Below are 7,045 nucleotides of genomic sequence, written 5' to 3'. Positions count from 1 at the left end.
ACCATTTAATTTTTGGGCTTCCGTGGCGCAATGGTTAGCGCGTTCGGCTGTTAACCAATAGGTTGGTGGTTCGAGCCCATCCGGGAGCGGTGTTGTGAGGTCTCAGATGTGACGTAAAAAGTCAAGGTTTTTACACAATACCTGACGAGCATTTAACTTTTGGGCTTCCGTGGCGCTATGTTTAGCGCGTTCGGCTGTTAACCAATAGGTTGGTGGTTCGAGCCCATCCGGGAGCGGTGTTGTGAGGTCTCAGATGTGACGTAAAAAGTCAAGGTTTTTACACAATACCTGACGAGCATTTAATTTTTGGGCTCCCGTGGCGCAATGGTTAGCGCGTTCAGCTGTTAATCGAAAGGTTGGTGGTTCGAGCCCACCCGGGAAAGGTGTTGTGGGGTCTCAAATGTAACGTAGAAAGCCAAAGTTTTTCCACAATACCTGACGACCATTTAATTTTTGGGCTTCCGTGGCGCAATGGTTAGCACGTTCGGCTGTTAACCAATAGGTTGGTGGTTCGAGCCCATCCGGGAGCCGTGTTGTGAGGTCTCAGATGTGACGTAAAAAGTCAAGGTTTTCCACAATACCTGACAACCATTTAATTTCGGAGCTTCCGTGGCTCAAGGGTTAGCGCTTTCGGCTGTTAACCAATAGGTTGGTGGTTCGAGCCCACCCGGGAGCGGTGTTGTGGGATCTGAAATGTAACGTAGAAAGCCAAAGTTTTTGCACAATAAATGACGACCATTTAATTTTTGGGCTTCCGTGGCGCAATGGTTAGCGCGTTCGGCTGTTAACCAATAGGTTGGTGGTTCGACCCCATCCGGGAGCGGTGTTGTGAGGTCTCAGATGTGACGTAAAAAGTCAAGGTTTTTACATAATACCTGACGAGCATTTAACTTTTGGGCTTCCGTGGCGCAATGGTTAGCGCGTTCGGCTGCTAACCAATAGGTTGGTGGTTCGAGCCCATCCGGGAGCGGTGTTGTGAGGTCTCAGATGTGACGTAAAAAGTCAAGGTTTTTACACAATACCTGACGAGCATTTAACTTTTGGGCTTCCGTGGCGCAATGGTTAGCGCGTTCGGCTGTTAACCAATAGGTTGGTGGTTCGAGCCCACCCGGGAGCGGTGTTGTGTGATCTCAAATGTAACGTAGAAAGCCAAAGTTTTTGCACAATAAATGACGACCATTTAATTTTTGGGCTTCCGTGGCGCAGTGGTTAGCGCTTTCGGCTGTTAACCAATAGGTTGGTGGTTCGACCCCTTCCGGGAGCGGTGTTTTGAGGTCTCAGATTTGACGTAAAAAGTCAAGGTTTTTACACAATACCTGACGAGCATTTAACTTTTGGGCTTCCGTGGCGCAATGGTTAGCGCGTTCGGCTGTTAACCAATAGGTTGGTGGTTCGAGCCCATCCGGGAGCGGTGTTGTGAGGTCTCAGATGTGACGTAAAAAGTCAAGGTTTTTACACAATACCTGACGAGCATTTAATTTTTTGGGTTTCCGTGGCGCTATGTTTAGCGCGTTCGGCTGTTAACCAATAGGTTGGTGGTTCGAGCCCATCCGGGAGCGGTGTTGTGAGGTCTCAGATGTGACGTAAAAAGTCAAGGTTTTTACACAATACCTGACGAGCATTTAATTTTTGGGCTCCCGTGGCGCAATGGTTAGCGCGTTCAGCTGTTAATCGAAAGGTTGGTGGTTCGAGCCCACCCGGGAAAGGTGTTGTGGGGTCTCAAATGTAACGTAGAAAGCCAAAGTTTTTCCACAATACCTGACGACCATTTAATTTTTGGGCTTCCGTGGCGCAATGGTTAGCACGTTCGGCTGTTAACCAATAGGTTGGTGGTTCGAGCCCATCCGGGAGCCGTGTTGTGAGGTCTCAGATGTGACGTAAAAAGTCAAGGTTTTCCACAATACCTGACAACCATTTAATTTCGGAGCTTCCGTGGCTCAAGGGTTAGCGCGTTCGGCTGTTAACCAATAGGTTGGTGGTTCGAGCCCCCCCGGGAGCGGTGTTGTGGGATCTGAAATGTAACGTAGAAAGCCAAAGTTTTTGCACAATAAATGACGACCATTTAATTTTTGGGCTTCCGTGGCGCAATGGTTAGCGCGTTCGGCTGTTAACCAATAGGTTGGTGGTTCGACCCCATCCGGGAGCGGTGTTGTGAGGTCTCAGATGTGACGTAAAAAGTCAAGGTTTTTACATAATACCTGACGAGCATTTAACTTTTGGGCTTCCGTGGCGCAATGGTTAGCGCGTTCGGCTGTTAACCAATAGGTTGGTGGTTCGACCCCATCCCGGAGCGGTGTTGTGAGGTCTCAGATGTGACGTAAAAAGTCAAGGTTATAAAGATGAAGGTTAATTTGTCTCACTTAATTTAAATTCGAATTTTTTAACTAGCACTCTCGGCAACGGCCATATCTTAGGCCGAGTTACGTCGATTTTGAAAATGTTATTAAAAATCGAGGTACATTTTTATTTATTGTTCAATCGAGATGAAATCACTTTTAATGAGTGTTTTATTGGAATTAAGCTGAATTCGGTCAAAAATTTCTCCAGAAAAAAATGCATTCAAAAAAGTACCGAAAAAATCGCAGGTTTTTCTTCTTCAAGACACAAAATCCGTGAATACGATTTCTTATTGAAAATTGAATTTTAACAGTTTTTTGAATGAATATCGTTACATTGCTTGAATTAAAGCAAAAAGTATAAAAATAATGGTTTCAGTGGTTATATTTGAAAATAGTGTAGAAATACTCAAAATATGCTTCTTTGGCCGTGAAACGTCGATTTTGAAAATGTTATTAAAAATCGAGGTACATTTTTATTTATTGTCCTGACGAACATTTAATTTTTGGGCTTCCGTGGCTCAATGTTAGCGCGTTCGGCTGTTAATCGAAAGGTTGGTGGTTCGAGGCCATCCGGGAGCGGTGTTTTGGGATCTCAAATGTAACGTAAATAGCCAAAGTTTTTCCACAATACCTGACGACCATTTAATTTTTGGGCGTCCGTGGCGCAATGGTTAGCGCGTTCGGCTGTTAACCGAAAGGTGGTGGTTCGAGCCCAGCCGGGAGCGGTGTTGTGAGGTCTCAGATGTGAAGTAAAAAGACAAAGTTTTACCTCAATACCTGACGACCATTTAATATTTGGGCTTCCGTTGCGCAATGGTTAGCGCGTTCGGCTGTTAACCGAAAGTTTGGTGGTTCGAGCCCACCCGGGAGCGGTGTTGTGGGATCTCTAATGTAACGTAAAAAGCCAAAGTTTTTCCACAATACCTGACGACCATTTTTTTTTGGGCGTCCGTGGCGCAATGGTTAGCGCGTTCGGCTGTTAACCGAAAGGTTGGTGGTTCGAGCCCATCCGGGAGCGGTGTTGTGACGTCTCAGATGTTACGTAAAATGTCAGAGTTTTTCCACAATACCTGACGAACATTTAATTTGAGACCTCACAACACCGCTCCCGGATGGGCTCGAACCACCAACCTATTGGTTAACAGCCGAACGCGCTAACCATTGCGCCACGGAAGCCCAAAAGTTAAATGCTCGTCAGGTATTGTGTAAAAACCTTGACTTTTTACGTCAAATCTGAGACCTCAAAACACCGCTCCCGGAAGAAGTCGAACCACCAACCTATTGGTTAACAGCCGAACGCGCTAACCACTGCGCCACGGAAGCCCAAAAATTAAATGGTCGTCATTTATTGTGCAAAAACTTTGGCTTTCTACGTTACATTTGAGATCACACAACACCGCTCCCGGGTGGGCTCGAACCACCAACCTATTGGTTAACAGCCGAACGCGCTAACCATTGCGCCACGGAAGCCCAAAATCTAAATGCTCGTCAGGTGTTGTGCAAAAAACTTGACTTTTTACGTCACATCTGAGACCTCACAACACCGCTCCCGGATGGGCTCGAGCCACCAACCTATTGGTTAACAGCCGAACGCGCTAACCATTGCGCCACGGAAGCCCAAAAGTTAAATGCTCGTCAGGTATTGTGTAAAAACCTTGACTTTTTACGTCACATCTTAGACCTCACAACACCGCTCCCGGATGGGCTCGAACCACCAACCTATTGGTTAACAGCCGAACGCCCTAACCATTGAGCCACGGAAGCTCAGAAATTAAATTGTTGTCAGGTATTGTGGAAAAACTTTGGCTTTCTACGTTACATTTGAGACCCCACAACACCTCTCCCGGGTTGGCTCGAACCACCAACCTTTCGATTAACAGCTGAACGCGGTAACCATTGTGCCACGGAAGCCCAAAAATTAAATGCTCGTCAGGTATTGTGTAAAAACCTTGACTTTTTACGTCACATCTGAGACCTCACAACACCGCTCCCGGATGGGCTCGAACCACCAACCTATTGGTTAACAGCCGAACGCGCTAACCATTGCGCCACGGAAGCCCAAAAATTAAATGGTCGTCAGGTATTGTTCAAAAACTTTGGCTTTCTACGTTACACTTGAGATCACACAACACCGCTCCCGGGTGGGCTCGAACCACCAACCTATTGGTTAACAGCTGAACGCGCTAACCATTGAGCCACGGAAGCTCAGAAATTAAACGGTTGTCAGGTATTGTGGAAAAATTTTGGCTTTTTACTTCACATCTGAGACCTCACAACACCGCTCCCGGATGGGCTCGAACCACCAACCTTTCGGTTAACAGCCGAACGCGCTAACCATTGCGCCACGGACGCCCAAAACAAAATGGTCGTCAGGTATTGCGGAAAAACTTTGGCTATTTACGTTACATTTGAGATCCAAAAACACCGCTCCCGGGTGGGCTCGAACCACCAAGCTATTGGTTAACAGCCGAACGCGCTAACCATTGAGCCACGAAAGATCAGAAAATAAATGGTTATCACGTATTATGGAAAAAGTTTGACTTTTCACGCTACATCTGAGACCTCTCAACACCTCTCCCGGGTGGGCTTGAACCACCAACCTTTCGATTAACAGCTGAACGCGCTAACCATTGCGCCACGGAAGCCCAAAAATTAAATGCTCGTCAGGTATTGTGGAAAAACTCTGACATTTTACGTTACATCTGAGACGTCACAACACTTCTCCCGGATGGGCTCGAACCACCAACCTATTGGTTAATAGCCGAACGCGCTAACCATTGCGCCACTGAAGCCCAAAAATTAAATTTTCGTCAGGTATTGTGGAAAAACTTTGGCTATTTACGTTACATTTGAGATCCCAAAACACCGCTCCCGGATGGGCTCGAACCACCAACCTTTCGATTAACAGCCGAACGCGCTAACATTGAGCCACGGAAGCCCAAAAATTAAATGTTCGTCAGGACAATAAATAAAAATGTACCTCGATTTTTATTAACATTTTCAAAATCGACGTTTCACGGCCAAAGAAGCATATTTTGAGTATTTCTACACTATTTTCAAATATAACCACTGAAACCATTATTTTTATACTTTTTGCTTTAATTCAAGCAATGTAACGATATTCATTCAAAAAACTGTTAAAATTCAATTTTCAATAAGAAATCGTATTCACGGATTTTGTGTCTTGAAGAAGAAAAACCTGCGATTTTTTCGGTACTTTTTTGAATGCATTTTTTTCTGGAGAAATTTTTGACCGAATTCAGCTTAATTCCAATAAAACACTCATTAAAAGTGATTTCATCTCGATTGAACAATAAATAAAAATGTACCTCGATTTTTAATAACATTTTCAAAATCGACGTAACTCGACCTAAGATATGGCCGTTGCCGAGAGTGCTAGTTAAAAATTCGAATTTAAATTAAGTGAGACAAATTAACCTTCATCTTTATAACCTTGACTTTTTACGTCACATCTGAGACCTCACAACACCGCTCCGGGATGGGGTCGAACCACCAACCTATTGGTTAACAGCCGAACGCGCTAACCATTGAGCCACGGAAGCTCAGAAATTAAATGGTTGTCAGGTATTGTGGAAAACCTTGACTTTCTACGTCACATCTGAGACCTCACAACACCGCTCCCGGATGGGCTCGAACCACCAACCTATTGGTTAACAGCCGAACGCGCTAACCATTGCGCCACGGAAGCCCAAAAGTTAAATGCTCGTCAGGTATTATGTAAAAACCTTGACTTTTTACGTCACATCTGAGACCTCACAACACCGCTCCCGGATGGGGTCGAACGACCAACCTATTGGTTAACAGCCGAACGCGCTAACCATTGCGCCACGGAAGCCCAAAAATTAAATGGTCGTCATTTATTGTGCAAAAACTTTGGCTTTCTACGTTACATTTCAGATCCCACAACACCGCTCTCGGGTGGGCTCGAACCACCAACCTATTGGTTAACAGCCGAACGCGCTAACCATTGCGCCACGGAAGCCCAAAAGTTAAATGCTCGTCAGGTATTGTGTAAAAACCTTGACTTTTTACGTCACATCTGAGACCTCACAACACCGCTCCCGGATGGGCTCGAACCACCAACCTATTGGTTAACAGCCGAACGCGCTAACCATTGCGCCACGGAAGCCCAAAAGTTAAATGCTCGTTAGGTATTGTGTAAAAACCTTGACTTTTTACGTCACATCTGAGACCTCACAACACCGCTCCCGGATGGGCTCGAACCACCAACCTATTGGTTAACAGCCGAACGCGCTAACCATTGCGCAACGGAAGCCCAAAAGTTAAATGCTCGTCAGGTATTATGTAAAAACCTTGACTTTTTACGTCACATCTGAGACCTCACAACACCGCTCCCGGATGGGGTCGAACCACCAACCTATTGGTTAACAGCCGAACGCGCTAACCATTGCGCCACGGAAGCCCAAAAATTAAATGGTCGTCATTTATTGTGCAAAAACTTTGGCTTTCTACGTTACATTTGAGACCCCACAACACCTTTCCCGGGTGGGCTCGAACCACCAACCTTTCGATTAACAGCTGAACGCGCTAACCATTGCGCCACGGGAGCCCAAAAATTAAATGCTCGTCAGGTATTGTGTAAAAACCTTGACTTTTTACGTCACATCTGAGACCTCACAACACCGCTCCCGGATGGGCTCGAACCACCAACCTATTGGTTAACA

General features: G+C 45.7%; 1 non-coding gene across 1 annotated transcript; it reads left to right on the top strand.

The window, feature by feature from the left end:
• Positions 1 to 897: 897 nt before the first annotated feature.
• On the top strand, positions 898 to 970 carry TRNAS-GCU (transfer RNA serine (anticodon GCU)). The gene has a single exon. It is a non-coding gene; the product is annotated as a tRNA-Ser (tRNA).
• Positions 971 to 7,045: the final 6,075 nt, after the last annotated feature.

The sequence above is a fragment of the Phalangium opilio genome, unplaced genomic scaffold (assembly GCF_054372755.1).
Source record: "Phalangium opilio isolate 3A_F unplaced genomic scaffold, DU_Popi_V2 ptg000056l_1, whole genome shotgun sequence".
Classification (NCBI taxonomy): Eukaryota; Metazoa; Arthropoda; class Arachnida; order Opiliones; family Phalangiidae; genus Phalangium; species Phalangium opilio.
This window is presented reverse-complemented; position numbering and strand designations above follow the sequence as displayed.